General features: G+C 44.4%; 1 protein-coding gene across 1 annotated transcript in view; it reads right to left on the reverse strand.

Moving 5' to 3' along the window:
• LOC125446968 (interleukin-2 receptor subunit beta-like) overlaps window positions 1-16838 on the reverse strand; it is a 94897-nt gene that overhangs the window by 67568 nt on the left and 10491 nt on the right. The gene's annotated exons all lie outside the window — the stretch shown is intronic.

Consider the following 16838-nt stretch of genomic DNA (forward strand, 5'->3'; position numbering starts at 1 on the left):
TCTTTCCCCCCTCACCTTAAACCTGTGCCCTCTAGTTCTGGATCCCCTAGCCTGGGAAATAAGACCTTGGCTATTCACCCTATCCATAGCCCTCATGATTTTATGAACCTCCATAATGTTACCCCTCAACCTCCTATAGTCAAGGGGAAAAAAGGTCCTAGCCTGTTCAGCCTCCCTCTATAACTCAAACCCTCCAGTCCAGACAACATTCTTGTAGATCTTTTCTGCACTCCTTCAACATTCTTCCCGCAGAAGGGTGACAAGAAAGCAGCATTGTAAAAGTGGCCTAACCAATGTTCTGTACAGCTGTTACATGATTCCCCAAATCCTATATTCAATGCACTGACTAATGAAGGCAAGGGCGGCAAATGCCTTTTACACACTCCAAGGAACTATGCACCTGCAACCCTAGATCTCTTTGTTCAGCAACACTCCCCAGGATCCTACTATTAACTGTTAAGTTATTAATTGCATCTAAATACCACGACCTTCCATAACAGAATTTGAACTCATGTTCCTGGCTTTGCCAACCTCAACCAGATCTCCCTCTCAGCCATTTTTTCTCTGAGGAGAAACAGTCCAATATCTTCAATCTATTCTTGCAACTGAAGTTTCTCAATCCTGAAATCATTCCTGCAAATGCCTCCAGTTCTCTTTCTCCAGTGCATTCACGTCTTTCCTATAATATGGTGCTCACAGCTGCAGACAATACACCAGCTGAGGTCTAACTAGTGTCTTCTAGATTACTCAAGTACGCAGCTCAGACACAATCCGTTTTAGGGAAGTACCTCTTTGGCTGACCTGAATCTCAAGCATTTGATCCTCAGAGGGGACATTTTTTCCTCTGGGGGAGCTGCTTTCAATGCTGCTTGTGCGTAGAGTGCATTATCATCAGGTTTGCACTGACGCTGAGTGAGCCTTCACTGACCTGTTCTCAACCACTGGAACCTGGAAGATCAATTCCCTAGGCTGGTAATTCTTTGATTGTTCCCAACCTAGGAAATGGGGAGCTTCAATTTACGTGAGCGACATCTGGGCCGGGGAGGGCAATAATTAGCATAGACCCCAGTGACTAAGCAGTGGCCAGACCCTCTGGTCTGTAGTAACAGTAGTACTGTAGGGGTAGTGGAGAGAGCGGAAGAGAAAACTGTATTTAGTGCCTTTCAAACTATAAAGAACTTCACAGTTAACAAGGCAGGATCTCCATCGCCTCAGAGGTGAGAAATTTGCAGCTTAAGTCTATGCACTGCAAGGCCTCGCTGGCAATGCGATTAAAGCCCTCTGCAACCCTGGTGAAGGGGCGAAGAATTAGCCAGGGGCCCCTCCCATCCTCCTTCTCGTACCTGCCATCCAGGAGGTCAGGGTTGGTCTTTGGGTTGGCCGTTCTGACTGAGTGGTCTATCAACATTAGCACCTCCTGCATGAGAGAGATGACCACTCGAATTGCTCAAGCCTGCAGACTTGTAGTAAGCAGTAAAAATAGAACATGTGGTCACAGCGATTGTGCAAGCACATTATGATAAAAAAAATACACTAAAGGTCACCTACTCACAGCAAGAATGGAAATGTCAATACAAGCACCAACCCTCACTAATTTTCACGTTTGATACAGTCCGTTTCTGTGTAGCGAAATGTTCCACATCACAGTGCAAAATCTTCAAATCTAAAACGCACCAGTTCTCACAGCTTTGCCCAGCAATGCGATAATTTGAACCGGCACAGGGTTTCTTATGTGTTAACTCTCCACCCTAGTATCTCACCCTGAGTGACCACCCTTCACATTGTCAACTTCTGGGGTCACACCTTTGCCTCTGAGTGGCAGAAGTCCTGGGTTCATAGAGCAGCTGAGGAGACTCGAGCCGGGTGCTGGGGTGGCAGCAGAGGGCAACGTACTTCGCTGTGCTAGATGCCACCTTTCAAATCTTGTTGGACACAACTTGTAGAAAATTTATTTACGAATTATGTTGTGTTTGATGCACATGTGTTCTTGTTTAAGTCTTGAATTCAAGATGGTGGTGGAGTCAAATGCTTGAGCTGGAGCTCTCCACTCTGTCCATTGTTGCTTTCTTTCTCTCTTTTTTTTCTCTCTCTCTTGAGTTTTTTGCCTCCTCTTCTGTCTTTTTCCAGGGTGGAGTGGGCTTGGCGGCCAGGAACAAAGCTGGCTACTGGTTGGAACCAGTGAAGCCCAGTCAGACCATGTGGAAGCCCTTAATTTGTATCTCTTTAGCTTTATTTCTCATTTTCCCAACTTATACTTACTCTATGTACACCTACAATGTAGTGTAACCTTTTCTTAAGTCCACATGCTTCAAAATCTCCCTACCCCCGACCTCATCCCAAGACCAGTCCCCACTCGCATCCTCGGCTCCTGGACCTGTCCGTCTTCCCTCCCACCTATCTGCTCCTCCCACCTCACTGACCAACCGCCTACCTACACTCACCTTTACTGGCTCCATCCCTGCCTCCTTGACCTGTCCATCTTTTCTCCATCTATCTGCTCCTCGATCCACCTTCTATCATCGCCTCCCCCTCTTCTCTATTTATTTTAGAGTCCCCTTCCCCTCCCGCATTTCTGAAGAAGGGTCCAGACCCGAAACATCAGCTTTTATGCCCCTCTCATGCTGCCTGGCCTGCTGTGTTCCTCCAGCTCCACACCCTGTTATCGCTTTTATTTTCTCTATGTTTTCACCTCAGATTTGTTCTTAGTTGGCTAAGATGGTGTGTTGACTATATTGAACACTCTTCATTGCACTCCTGTAACTTCAGTACATGTCACAGTAAACCTAATTCTAAATTCTAAATGTGATCTTGTTCGAACACAGTTTAAACAAGCTTTATTTACAATTTATGATGGGGCCTTTTGAAAGGTGTGTTAAATCGAGGGCCCCTTATGTCAATGTGAAAAGAACAGATCTCATGGCATTACCTTGAAATAGAGCAAGGGGACTTCTTCCTGGTAACATTTGTCCCTCAGCCAACAGCACTACAAGACAGAATAAAACACTGCTGATGCTGGAAATCTGGAAGAGGAATTGCTAGAGAAACTCAGCAGATAGATTACAGAGTTAATGTTTTGGATCCAGCGGACTCTATCTGCTTGAATCCCACTTCCCAGCTCTTGGCTGGCATTCTAAGTGCTAATCTAAATGCTTCTCAAATGTTGTAACAAGCTTCCCCCTTTCAGGCAAGGAGTTCCAGATACATACCACCATCTGGGTGAAAGATTTTCTCTTTTAAGCCCTCTACTAACCTCTTGGCCTTTACCTTAAATATGTGACCCCCGATCCCTCTGCTAAGCAGAAATGTTCATTTCTATCGACCCCATCTATGCCCATTATAATTCTGGGGACCCTGAAGATCTCTGCTCCAAGGAAAGCAGCCCTAGTTCACTTCAAGGCTGAAAAGCTCCAGCCCAGCATCACAACACAGAAGGAGGCCATTCACCCCATCATGTCTGTACAGGGTCTCTAAACGAGCAATTCCCCTGATGCCAGTCTCCTGCTTTCTCCTCACACAGAAAATAAGAACAGGAATATGCCATTCGGGCCTTCGAGTCTCCTCCCTTTGCGTAACAAGAAACATAACAAACTCAGCTTTGAATGTTTCATCTAAAGTACCAGCTGAAGCATCTTAGTTAACAAAGTGTGAAGCTGGATGAACACAGCAGGCCAAGCAGCATCTCAGGAGCACAAAAGCTGACGTTTCGGGCCTAGACCCTTCATCAGAGAGCAGAGACCTTTAGGTCTAGGCCCAAAATGTCAGCTTTTGTGCTCCTGAGATGCTGCTTGGCCTGCTGTGTTCATCCAGCTCCACACTTTGTTATCTTGGATTCTCCAGCATCTGCAGTTCCCATTATCTCTGAGCCGAAGCACCTTTCTGGATGTGAGAACTCCAAGTGTTTACCATACATTGTGCAAAGTAATCTAATGTGTTCTGGGAAGGTGACACCAGGGTTTGTTCCCCTGATGATTAATTCTACTCCACAGGCTCGATCTCCTTTGACACTGGTGACCCCAATCAGTTGAAAACAACCACACCCCACTCCTCGCTATGACTGAGTATGGAGCATCCCTTAGATCTATCCCCCAAGATGGCAATGAGGCCTAGTCATTATCCAGAGCTAGAAGCGGTAGAAGGAAATAGGTAGCCTTTATTTTAATGGCTATATGACAAAGCCAAATGGTGGGTGAGAAGAGGCTGCCCTAGCTTTAGAAATCACTGGATCTAGAGCCCCCTTTGAGGACCTCATAAACAAAGGCCTCAGTGCAGGATTATAATTGGCATTGGCAGTGAAATTGAAATACCAAGCTTTCACTGTGTGCCAGGAGGGGTTTCCTCCTAGTAAACGAAAACCTAGAGCAGGTGATGGTGAAGTTTTTGGAATACATTGAGTTATCGTGATCCCGACTGTGCGGCCTGAAGTCGAGCTGAATGCAACTTGCAAAGGGAATTTAACGAATACTGGGAAAGAGAGGGAGGTTGGTAGCAAAGCTCTTTCCAAGAGCCACACATCGGGCTGAATGGCCTCATTTTAAGTTGTGGGATTCTATGCTTGGCAATTTTGAGTTCCAGGAAAAAAATGCACACTATTTGGCCCTTTGTATCAATGCTGGATTAGTCTGTGAAGAATACAAAGGCATTTCAAAAGGTCTGCAACAATCTGTAAATACTGAAAAATGATAAATGACAAACTTCATTGCTCGGACCTTTCAGTGGAGGAGTTGGGACGTCATATTGAGGTTGTACAGGAAGTTGGTGAGGTGTCTCCTGTGTGCAGTTCTGGTCACCCTGCTATAGGAAGGATATTATTAAGCTGGACAAGATTTACCAGGATGTTGCCAGGAATGGGGGGTTTGAATTGTAAGGAGAGCTGGGTAAGCTGGGACTTTTTTTCACTGGAGCGTAGAAGATTGAGAGATGGCCTTATAGAAGTTTATAAAATCATGAGGGGTATACATAGGGTTCATTGTAGGTGCCCTTTCCCGAGGGTAGGGAATTTCAAGTGCGGGGGCATATTTTTAAGGTGCAAGGAGAAAGATTTAAAAAGACATGAAAGGTAATTTTTTTTATACAGAAGATGATTCCTGTGTGAAATTAATTTCCAGAGGAAGTAATAGATGTGCATACAGTTACAACATTTAAAAGATGTTTGGATAGGTAGATGAATAAGAAATGCTTGGAGGCAGATGGGCCAAACGCAAGCAGTTGGGGTTAATTTGGTTTGGGATCAGCATGGACTGGTTGGAACGAAGGGTCTGTTTCTGTGCTATATGACTCTATTACTCTCTTAGATGAACAAATTATGATGAAAGTTCATGCTTTTCTATTTTGACTATTGGTTTCCAAAGTGGAAAGAACCATGTTTAAAGTTTGAATTGCAATTTTATATTGTGTGTTAAAAAGGGGAAGACATAGTCGTAGTTTCATTTTAGTTATTTCCTAGAATGGTGTCAGGTGTCTGAAGTAGATTAACGTACGTATTCTTGGACAGAAGCAGGTGATTCAGAGAGAAAAAGCCTGGATCAGCAGTGTCATTCGGCAGTCTCCAAAGCAGGCAGGGCAGAAGAGATTAAATCCTGAGTGGCTTAAAATCAACAATAAACTGAAAACTATGAAAGGGGAATTTAAGGAATCTAGATGAAGAATCAAATTAGCTGTGTTGGCAGTTTGTTCCAAGTGGTGTTAGAAAGAGATATTGACTCAAGAAACAGCAGTGTGTGAACATAGGAATTTGTGAAAAGGGCTAATTATAGAAGGGTTAAAAGTGAAGTCAGGTGATCGTTCACTGAAGTTTGAGTATCTGTCAGGTTGATGCTGAGGGTGAAAGCATTAAATATCTTTTCTGATATTTATTATAAGCTTGTATTAACTAGATTAAAAAATAGTTTGTGTTTTATTTTTCTTTTGCATGTAATAACCTTTTATATCATTATGATAAAAATACATTGGCAATGTCTTCTTGTGAATAAATTCAGTGATTGACCACTATGTAAAGCTAATTGCAAAGAAAAATACTTGTGAACTATAAACCAGCTTTCACGCTGTGATCTGACTCGTCCAATATAACAAAATAACTCCAGTTGATTTTTGAGATAACAAGGCGTAGAGCTGCCCGAGCACAGCAGGCCAAGCAGCATCAGAAGAGCAGGAAGGCTGACATTTTGGGACTAGACCCAATTTTCTGAAGAAGGGTCTAGGCCTGAAACGTCAGCTTTCCTGCTCCTCTGATGCTGCTTGGCCTGCTGCGTTCCTCCAGCTCCACACCGTGTTATCTCAGATTCTCCAACATCTGCAGCTCCTACTGTCTCTGAACCAGTTGACTGTTCTTATTTTCTAATTCATCTATTCAGAGCTGTTATTACACACCTCTAAAACAGGGAAGACTTGAATCTTGGCCTCCTGGCTCAGAGGTAGTGACATTACTACTTTGCTACAAAATAGCATGGGTCTTGTCTGAAGGGTGTGTCAGCGTCTAGCTGAGCTCCAGGGGAGAAAGATGGCCATTTTCTGAAGCTGTGCGAAATACATTTCTTTTTGCTGCTCAGTGCACCCTCCTGGTGAAAACTGTCATGTGGTTTGGACTGGTGAAAGTGCCCAAAACCAACTAAATAGTCAATCAAGTGATAACAACTAATTAGTTATCAGATTATTTGATTGGCTTTGAGTAAAACTGAGATCAGTAGAAGTCAGGTAGGCATGTGAGTTCATGATCAACTGAAGAGATGCTTAATAGCTCACAGGATCTTCAAAACACATAGAGATAGTGGCTGATTTAGAAATCTGTACTGAATGTCTTCCACTTCCCTAAACTAATCTGAATTTTTGAAGAACTCCATACAACCTCTGGAGATCATAATCATTGGTGTTTGAGGGCAAGAGGTGAGGAGGGTAGTCCTTGACATCAAGCCTGCATTGGCCGACAACAGCATCAAACAAATGCAGCATGAACTTCAGAGAGAAAGTGAATACTGGCTGGAGTCACGGCTAATTTAAGGGGAAATGGTAGTGGAGGCCAAACGTCTCAATTCCGGGAATAATTTAAGGTGTAAACCTAACCTGAAACACAATCTGCTGCCTTCAGAGGAATAACAAACTCTGCTCTTGTTCACAATGCCCAAATCTCAAAGAAGAGTACATATATGAAAAGCCTCTAATTAACACAAAATGGCATTGAAAGATATTGAAAGCAAGGCAGAACTGTGGTCGATACATTCCTGACTGGTTTCCTGAAGTGTCAAGATTAATCCCTGTGAACACAAAAACAGAAGTTGCTGGAAAAGCTCAGCAGGCCTGGCAGCATGTATGAAGATAAAAAGTAGAGTTTACGCTTCAGGTCCGATGATCCTTGGGTCCGACCGCACCCGAAGTATTAACTCTGACTTTTTTCTTCATAGATGCCGCCAGACTTGCTGAGCTTTTCCAGAAACATCTGTTTGTGTTCCTGATTTACAGTGTCAGCAGTCCATTTGGTTCTTATTCCCTGTAGAATCCAGGTCAATCATCAAAGTGCTCAAGCGATTGCTACAGTTGTTTAGGGGAAGCAATGGCCTAGTGGTCATTACCACTTGGCTATTAATCCTAGGATCCTGATAGTGTTCAAGTTCAAATCTTGCCATGGCAGATGGTTGAATTTGATTAAAAATAAAATCTGGAATTCAAAGTCTAATGATGACAATGAATGGACTGTCGGGGGGAAACCCCCATCTGGTTCACTAGTGCCCTTCACATTCCCTGACCTTTCCTAATTCCTTGCTGCTCCTGCGTTTCATGTACAAGTCACTCCAAGCTCCTTTGTGTCATAAGCATTGTGCAGGTTTCCCTCCTGTTAAGTTACATTCTGCTCATCACGGAATCCCAGACCCATCAAGTCCACACTGGCCCCCTTCAAAGAGCATCCTAACCCCATCCGAAAATTCCTACTGCCAATCCACTTAGCCTGCACGTCTTCGGACTGTGGGAGGAAACCCACAACAGACACAGAGGGAATTGGCAATTACCACACAGACAGCCACCCGAAGCTGGAGCTGGACCCCAGCCCCTGGGGCTGTGAGACAGCAGGGCCAACCACTGAGCCACCGTCCTGCCCCAGCATATAATGATGCAATCACTCCGTTCCTATGTTCCACCTTCCAAATGAACAATGTCACGTTTTACCACTTTATATTTAAGGTGCCAACTTCTTGGCCTGCTCACTTAACCTACCGATATCTCTCTGTAAACCGTTCCTCTCTCACAACCTACTTTTCCAGCTGCCTGTAAATTTGACTATAGTACATTCACTTCCTTCCTCCAAGTATAACATATTAACATAAACCTCCTTAAAACTTAATTGCTTGACCAAGCTTCTGGTCATCTGTCTTAATGGTTAACTTTGCTTTATAACCATCCTGTGATGTGTGTCGCGTTGTTTTAGCGTGTTAAGGGTGCTTCATAAGTGTAAATAGCAGCCACAGTTATTCACAGATTGAGACGCTGCTCTGAACTTCATGACCCGATTCCTTCATGCCAACTTAAATCTATTTCCTATAATCTTAACATAATCATGTGAACCGAGAGCAACGCAGCACAGATGTGACTCTGTCTTATTGGCTTTTGTTCGCTTCAGAATGCCGAATACTTTGCTCTTACTACTGAACTCCAGGTGAGACAAAAGAGGCAGAAATTGGTTGTGACAGAACTTATGCAACTCAGGGAAGGAAGTGGCAAATGTAATTTGAATTATTGCACAATTTCCACGGAGAAAAGTGATTTGATTGTTCTTTTTTCCAACACGATTGTTGCCTGCAGACCGGCTGTCTCTTCTTAAATACCCAAATTAGGACTGCAGTATGACTCTTCAGAGCATGCAGGCCCAGGAAGCACTGGTATCAACCAATCTGATATTTCAGTGCGTTTACCTGGAAATTAATGGAGACAGAACAGGAAAACCAAGGCACAAATCCCTACCTGAAACATCAACTCTTCTGCTCCCGACTCTGACGCTGCCGGGCCTGCTGTGTTCCTCTAGCTCCACACTATGTTATCCCAGTCTGTTCTGCTGGGCTCAGGCCAGGAGTCTGATCCTTAAGATGGAAATCATAGAATTCATTCAGTGTGGAAGCAGGCCATTCGGCCCACTGAGTCCAATCTGATCATCTGAAGAGCTTCCCACCCAGACCCACACCCCTGCCCTCTAACCCCACATTTCCTGTGGCTAATCTACTCTAACCTGCGCACCTTTGGACTGTGAAAAGGAACCCGAGCACCCAGGGGAAACCCACACAGACACAGGAAGAATGCATAAACTCCATGCAGACAGTCACCCGAGGCTGGAACCCAGTCTGGATCTCTGTTGCTGTGAGCCACTGTGCTGCCAATGAGTTTCGGGAGCGCCAATCAAAATGGCTTTCAGGATGGGAGGGCTTAAAAATCTTCGAACTGTACCCGGGGCTGAGGACGGGTTCGAAAATACGTGCCTTGCCACAAGCCTGTGGTTGCCCGCTCGCACTGCGCCCGGTCTCATCCTGCGACCAACCAGCACCACCACCTCCAGAATGCAGAGTGTGACACAAAGAGGGTCGCTGTTCCCAGGCGGGTCTATCCCTGGCTTCTGAATCAGAAGGTCCGGGTTCAAGTCCCGCCCCTGGACATGTTGGTCAAGGAAGGCGCAATTAGAATGTGACCAAAAAGTGGTTGAGTGCCAACTTCCAACGCAGGCCAATGGCACATGGTGAGAGGGGGAGGGATTCCTGGTCAGCCGCGCAATAGAAAGATTCTCTGTCCTCAAGGACCACAGCCCCAGAGCACATACACGTTACCACAGCAACGTGGGCATCCTGCAATGACCTGTCATTAATGCATAGAAATATGGAAATAATTGACTCACTGAAACCTCTCATCAAATGGTCATCAAATCTAATCTGTGAAACAAAACAACCAAACTTCTGATATTTGCTAAAATGAGCCAAGTTACCATGGCTAAATTGCTGGAGATCATATAATTTGGGACTCTAAATTTCATTCAAAGACTTTCATAAATAACAGAGCACGAGAGCAAAATACCTCTGCTGCTGTACCTTGTACAGTTTTGGTCTCCTTCCTTGAGAAAGTATATACTGGCACTGGGGAAGATGCAGAGGGGGTTTGCTAGGTTGACTCTGGAATTAAGAAAGTTGCCTTATGAGGAGAGATTGAATAGCTTGGGGCTATACTTAATGGAATTTGGAAGAATGAGGTGGTGATCTTATAGAAACACATAAAATTATAGATAAAATAGAAGCAGGGAGGTTGTTTGCACTGGTGGGTGAAACTAGAACGAGGGGGCATAGCCTCAAAATAAGGGGGAGCAGGTTTAGGGCTGAGTTGAGGAGGAACTTCTTAACACGAAGGGTTGTGAATCTGTGGAATTCCCTGCCCAGTGAAGCAGCTGAGCCTAACTTGTTGAATGTTTTTAAGGCAAAGAAAGATAGAGTTTTGAACAGTAAAGGAATTAAGGGTTATGGTGAGGGGCTGGTAAGTGGAGTTGAGTCCACAGAAGGATGAGCCATGATCTTATTGACAGGTGGAGCAGGCTTGAAGGGCCGATGGTCTACTACTGCTCCTGTTTCTTAAGTTCTTATGTTAATTTGAAATAAAAGCTTGATTATTCAGTAGCACCTAAGGGGGAGAAAGAAGATCAATAGTTTTGATGACAAAGTGTGGAGCTGGATGAACACAGCGGGCCAAGCAGCATCTCAGGAAGACAAAGGCTGACGTTTCGGGCCTAGACCCTTCATCAGAGTTTTGCTGACCTTGATAGCAGCCTGTATCAGCTCAACTGAATCCTATCTCTGAGTGACCCTCATTTAGGCTTGCTCTCGGGTGCAGCATTGTTGAGGGTGCTGCATTGGGTGGCATTTGTCTTTCAGACGTGGTGTTATCACGGGCATCAGTTTGTTCTGTCGGACGAATTGAAGGAAATCCATGGCACTATTCCCAAGATTCCCTCAACCACAATGACCACCAAGAGTGGATTCATCCATCGTTTATCTTTCACTGACGGGAAAAACAGGGAAACTGGTAGATAAACTCAGCGGGTCACTTGGCATCAGTGGAGAGAGAAACACATTTAACGTTACAAGTCTGGTAGGGATTTTTCTTCACAGCTTCTAGCTCCTTCTACTTTAGAAGACGAGCAATCCTCAAAATGTTAGCTCTGTCTCTTTCCACAGACGCTGCCAGGCCTGCTGAGTTTCTCCAACATTTTTAAATTTCCAATTTCTGCGGTATTTTGCTCTTTTTGATCATTAACTGTTGGCAATCGCAGATGCTGAGGCATACAGGAGAGATTGGAACAAGTGAGCTAAAAACTTGGTCAAAGTGATGTCTCAGTGTTTCTTTGCAGACAAAGTCTTTAGGAAGGCTGTTACCATCATTTGCAGGCCCACTGGTGCTAGTCAGATTCATAACGCCATGAGATATAGGAGTAGAATTAGGCCATTTGGTCCATTAAGTCTGCTCCCCCATTTGATCATGGCTGGTATGTTTCTCAACCCCATTCTCCCGTTTTCTCCCCTTAACCCTTGATCTCCTTTCTAAATAAGGAACTATCTATCTTTATATTCAATAATCTCAATGACTTGGCCTCTACAGTGATGACTCCCACAGAGTCAACACTGTTTGGCTAAAGCAATTCCTCCTTAACTGAATTCTATAGGGTCATCTCTTCACACCGAAGCTTCTCCCACACTTGTGCCTGTGAACAGGAGTTACTCTGCGCATGCTCATTGCAAACACGGGATCTTGCTCTTCATTTCCCACCCCACAAATGAGTGGGCTAGTTCGACACCCCTCATCCAAGGAAAGGTTGGGTGCTGCTCAAAAGGGGGGAGGGGGGGGGGGGAAACGATCAAGCATGGAAAAACTCCTGCTCAATTTCACAACTGTGTCATTTCAGCTGAGGGAGTGAGCTGTCTTATCAACCAGAATTGGAACCAAGGACCCATTGGCTTTCTCGCCCAGATCCAATGACAATATTCAAAGAAAGGAGGCTGAAGAACTCCACCACGAGAGCTGGGCGATGTTTATCATTGAACCAACCTGGATTAGCTCCCCATTTCTGAAGAAGGGTCCCAACCCAAAACGTCAGCTTCCCTGCTCCTCTGATACTGCCTGGCATGCTGGGTTCCTCCAGCTCCACACCATGTTATCTCTGACTCCAGCATCGGCAGCTCTTACTATCTCTGACCATTTGTTTTTTTGAGCAATTGCTCCTTCTGGGGCCTTGATGTGCACAATCAAGGAACTGAGGCCCCTGCGTTGGCTACACTCCAAAAATCATTTCACGCTTTGAAGCCAGAGTTGTATTGGACTTGAAATGTTAACTCTCTTGCTTTCTCCACAGATGCAGCTGTTGAGTGGATGCTGAATCAATTGTTTGTTTTAAGCCTTGAGGTAGGTACAATCTTGTTGAGTCGAGGTGACGGGATATAGACCAAAGGCAGGAATATGGAGTCAGGCTACAGATCAGCTTGAATGTAGGAACAGGCTTGAGGGGTTGAATGGCCTACTCCTGTTCCAATGTTCCTGTGCTCCTCCAGGGTTCTTTTCAAAAATGCGTCCGCAGGTTTTGAAATAACTCCATGAAAGTTACCTGTGTAACTCACCTTGGCCACGTCTCTCTGTGGATAGTGCTTAACATGCTAGCCCTGCAAACTCCATGAGATAATCACTGCAGATAACTTCCCACATTCTGTTGAGAAAGGGTTAAACTAACCGCTTCACACAACCAAAAGAAAAACAAGGAAATGCCAGTTTCATCTGACGCAACCCCCCACTCAAAGCAATCTGTAACTAGGGCATTGTTACAAGGGGTTTCACCCTGTTTACCGAGATTCTGAATCACTGCCGTGGAGTCACAGAGTCATGCAGCACAGAAAAAGACCCTTTGGCCGACCAGTCTATGCTGACCATAATCTCAAACTATACTAGTCCCACCTGCCCGCGCTTGGCCCATATCCCTCCAAACATTTCTTATTCATCTACTTATCCAAATGTCTTTTAAATGTTGTAACTGTACCCACATTCACCACTTCCTCTGGAAGTTCATGAACCATGCTCTGTGTAAAAAATATTGCCCCTCATGTCTTTAAATCTTTCAATATCCCACCCCAAAAAAATGCCCGATAAGTCTTGAAACCCCCCACTCTAGGGAAAACATATCTGCCATTCACCTTATCTATGCCCCTAATGATTTCATTTACTCCTATTAGGTCACCTCGCAACCTCCTACTCTCCAGTGAAAAAAGTTTGAACGTGTACCGCCTCTCCTTATAACTCAGACCCACCATTCCTGGCAACGTCCTGGTAAATCTCTTCTGAACCCGCTCCATTTAATATTATCCCTGCTTCATAAGGGAAACCAGAATTGGACACAGAACCTCCAGAAGATGCCCTACCAACGCCCTGTATAAACGCAACATAACATCCTAACTCCTGTACTCAAAGGTCTGAGCATCAAAGGCAAATGTGCTAAAAGCCATACTCTCCAGAGCCCATGAATAACTGTGGGAATCCTGAGATCTGTGACCTGCTGGCTTTGACATATGGCTTAGGCAACAATAGGTAGAACTTACTTTTCTTCAAGGGAGCGATGGCCTCATGGTTTTATCACGAGGCCGTATTAATCCAGAGACCCGGGTAACATTTCAGAGACCTTAGTTAGAGTCCTGCTGTGGCAAATGTTGGAAGTCGAACTCAATAGCTTAAAAAAAATCTGTGTTAAGAGTCAAAGGCATTGCTGATATTTGGAAAGCCCTGTCTGATTCACTAATGCCCCTTTAGGGAAGGAAGATGCCGTCCTTACCTATTCTGGCCTACATGTGACTCCAGACACAGCAATGAGGTTGACTCTAAAATGGCCCCTGGGCATTTAGGGATCAGCAATAAACCCTGGCCTAGCCAGCGATTCCCACATCCCATGAATGAGGAAAATAAAACTTTAACTTCTCATGATATCCTATCAATTAATGGCTCGAATGGCATTCAGATAACCTAAGTGGCAGCCACTGAGCTCCTGTGAAATAGCTCGCGACATTTACTGCATTACGGGTGCGACATAAACGCAAGCGTTTGTTGTTGCCAAATGCAAGAACTGATACAAGAATGGGTGAGGTTGCTCACTCACAACAGGAAAGAAAATCTTAAGCAATGAAAATAGAAAATGAGGACTAGGCACTCTGACGGTAGAGCCTGAAGCACAAAGTGACTTTGCAAATCGTGAACCCAAATTTGGAAAATATTGCATTTGGAGCTCTGACCACAAAACAAGCCACATTCCAGGTTCAAATTAATCAGCTCTTGGGACTTGCATTTTGCAAAATTTTGCAGAAGTTCTCAAATATTAGAATGTCATTTTGTTTGAAATTGCCACAAAGTGCATCGATTTAACAAGAACATAATGCTCCATGACTTTAAGAATTGGGTTATTCACAGGTAACACATTGTCATTTGAGGCTGTTCTCTCATTACGGAGAGGGACAGCTGGTGGTTGGTGTAACCTGAGGGTCACTGTGTCTCAGGTGACAGCAGAACAGTTCACAGCAACCTCGGCTGGCATGGCTGTCATGCCCATGCTTTTTGGTGTCACTCTACATTGCAAACCAGCTCTCCAGCCGACTGAGCTAACTGCCCCCCTCCTTTTCTTTGCAACGATGCAATAATAAAAGCCACTGCACATAGGCAAAATACTGCTGATGCTGGAGAAACTCAGCAGGTCTGGCAGCATCTGTGGAGAGAGAAACGTTTTGAGTTTGATGTGATTTTTTTTTAAAGGCTGTTCAACATGAAGAGGGTGATGCTGGCTAGGCTATCTCTGATTGACCAGAGAGCAGGTAAAAGCGAAGTTGAAGCTTTGGGTCTGGAGTTTTATGGAAGCAAGAGCAGGTAAGGATGGCAGTTTCCTTCCTTAAAGGGCATCAGTGAAACAGAAGGGTCTTCCCCGTCCCCTACCTTCAGACTCTTAGTGGATCCAAATTACATCCTACTGCGATAGCAGCAGTTGAACTCAGGTCCCCAGATCATTGCATGGTTTTCTGGATTAATAACCCAGCAATAGCATCACTTGGCCATCACCTCCCCCTGGGATCATTGGAGCTCCTTTTACATTGGACTTGAAACATTAATTCTGTTTCTCTCTTCGCAATCACTGCCGGACCCTGCTGGCCTTCTCCAGCATTCCTTCGCATTTGTTTCGAATGGAAGCTGCTGCTCTTTCTTTTCTGATAAACTCATTCGGTGCCGCATTAATGAAATGGCGCCAACGCATCGTTCTCGAATTTATCAGGGAATGGTTTTAAAAGCATGCATTTTTGTAAAAGGTCACCTTTTTAGAATTGTGGCCCGATTGCACTTGGTCACGACAGACTTTGTGTTCAGCAATATGCAAATATGCGTGAGCACAAACAGGAGGAAATGAAAATTCTCAAACTCAGTGCAATTCTTTTGCAAGAAATTTGCATCCTGGTCACAGGTTGCCCCACAAACTAAACCTCCAAAATGCAATGTTAAATCTTGCGCTTTCTAAAATTAACACGAACATATTTACATGGTGCAAAGATATCCAGTAATATCCCTCAGAAAAATACTATGGGGGAAACCCTTTGATATGATGAAATGGTGTGATTATTTTACTTGGGAGGCTGTATGATAGAAGGCATAAAGAACAGATTTGCCGGGCACGATATGAAGATTTAACAGGTTGTGTTAATCAGGCAAGATTGAGACAGCAGGCAGAATTGTAGCAGTAGCCCTACTTCTGAGCCAGGAGTCCTGAGGTCAATGTTTCGCGCACTCTTGTGGTGTATAATAATGTCTTGATTTGATTTATTATTGTAAACATGTACTGAGATACAGTGAAAAGTATTGTTTTGCATGCTAACCAGACAAATCATACCTTATGTTAGCCCATCAGAGGTAATAAAACAAAATGCATAATATAGTGCTACAGCTACAGAGAAGGTGTGGAGAAAGATCAATGGTAATATGAGAGGTCTGAAAACAGCAGGGAAGAAGCTGAGATAACAAAGTGTGGAGCTGGATGAACACAGCAGGCCAAGCAGCATCTCAGGAGCTCCCGTTTCGGGCCTAGACCCTTCATCAGAGAGGACACAGTAGGAACTGCCAATGCTAGAGAATCTGAGATAACACAGTGTAAAGCTGGATGAACACAACAGGCCAAGCAGCATCAGCGGAGCAGGAAAGCAGATGCTTCGGGTCTGGACCCTTAGTTTTTCTGATTAAGGGTCCAGACATGAAACATTAGTTTCCTGTTCCCCTGATGCTGCTTGGCCTGTTGTGGTCATCCAGCTTTACAGCTTGTTGCAGCAGGGAAGAAGCTGTTCTCTAATCTGTTGCTGCATACTTCCAAATTTTTGTATCTTTTCCCCAATGGAAGAGACTATAACTGGGGTGGGAGGGGTCTAACCACAGGTTGTTTAAAAAAAAACCTAATGGAGGGGGCTACTGAATTACTTGAGACATTATAAAATGGATAAGAACATAGTGGTCTATTTTGCTCCTTTACTGTATGAATTAGGAATAAAAGGCCATTTGCCTCATCTGTTGTGGCCTATCATTAAGATTGGGACTGATTAAAACAGACTGATGAGGCAACAGTCCTTTTCCCTCAGAGATTCGTGAGTCTTCCGAAAACTGTCTTCCCGAAAAGGTTTCAGAGATAATAGGAACTGCAGATGCTGGGGAATCCGAGATAACACGGTGTGGAGTTGGGTGAATACAGCAGGCCAAGTAGCGTCAGAGGAGCAGGAAAGCTGATGTTTCGGGCCTAGACCCTTCTCTGATGAAGGCGTCTAGGCCCGAAA

This window comes from Stegostoma tigrinum, chromosome 38 (assembly GCF_030684315.1).
Source record: "Stegostoma tigrinum isolate sSteTig4 chromosome 38, sSteTig4.hap1, whole genome shotgun sequence".
NCBI lineage: Eukaryota > Metazoa > Chordata > Chondrichthyes > Orectolobiformes > Stegostomatidae > Stegostoma > Stegostoma tigrinum.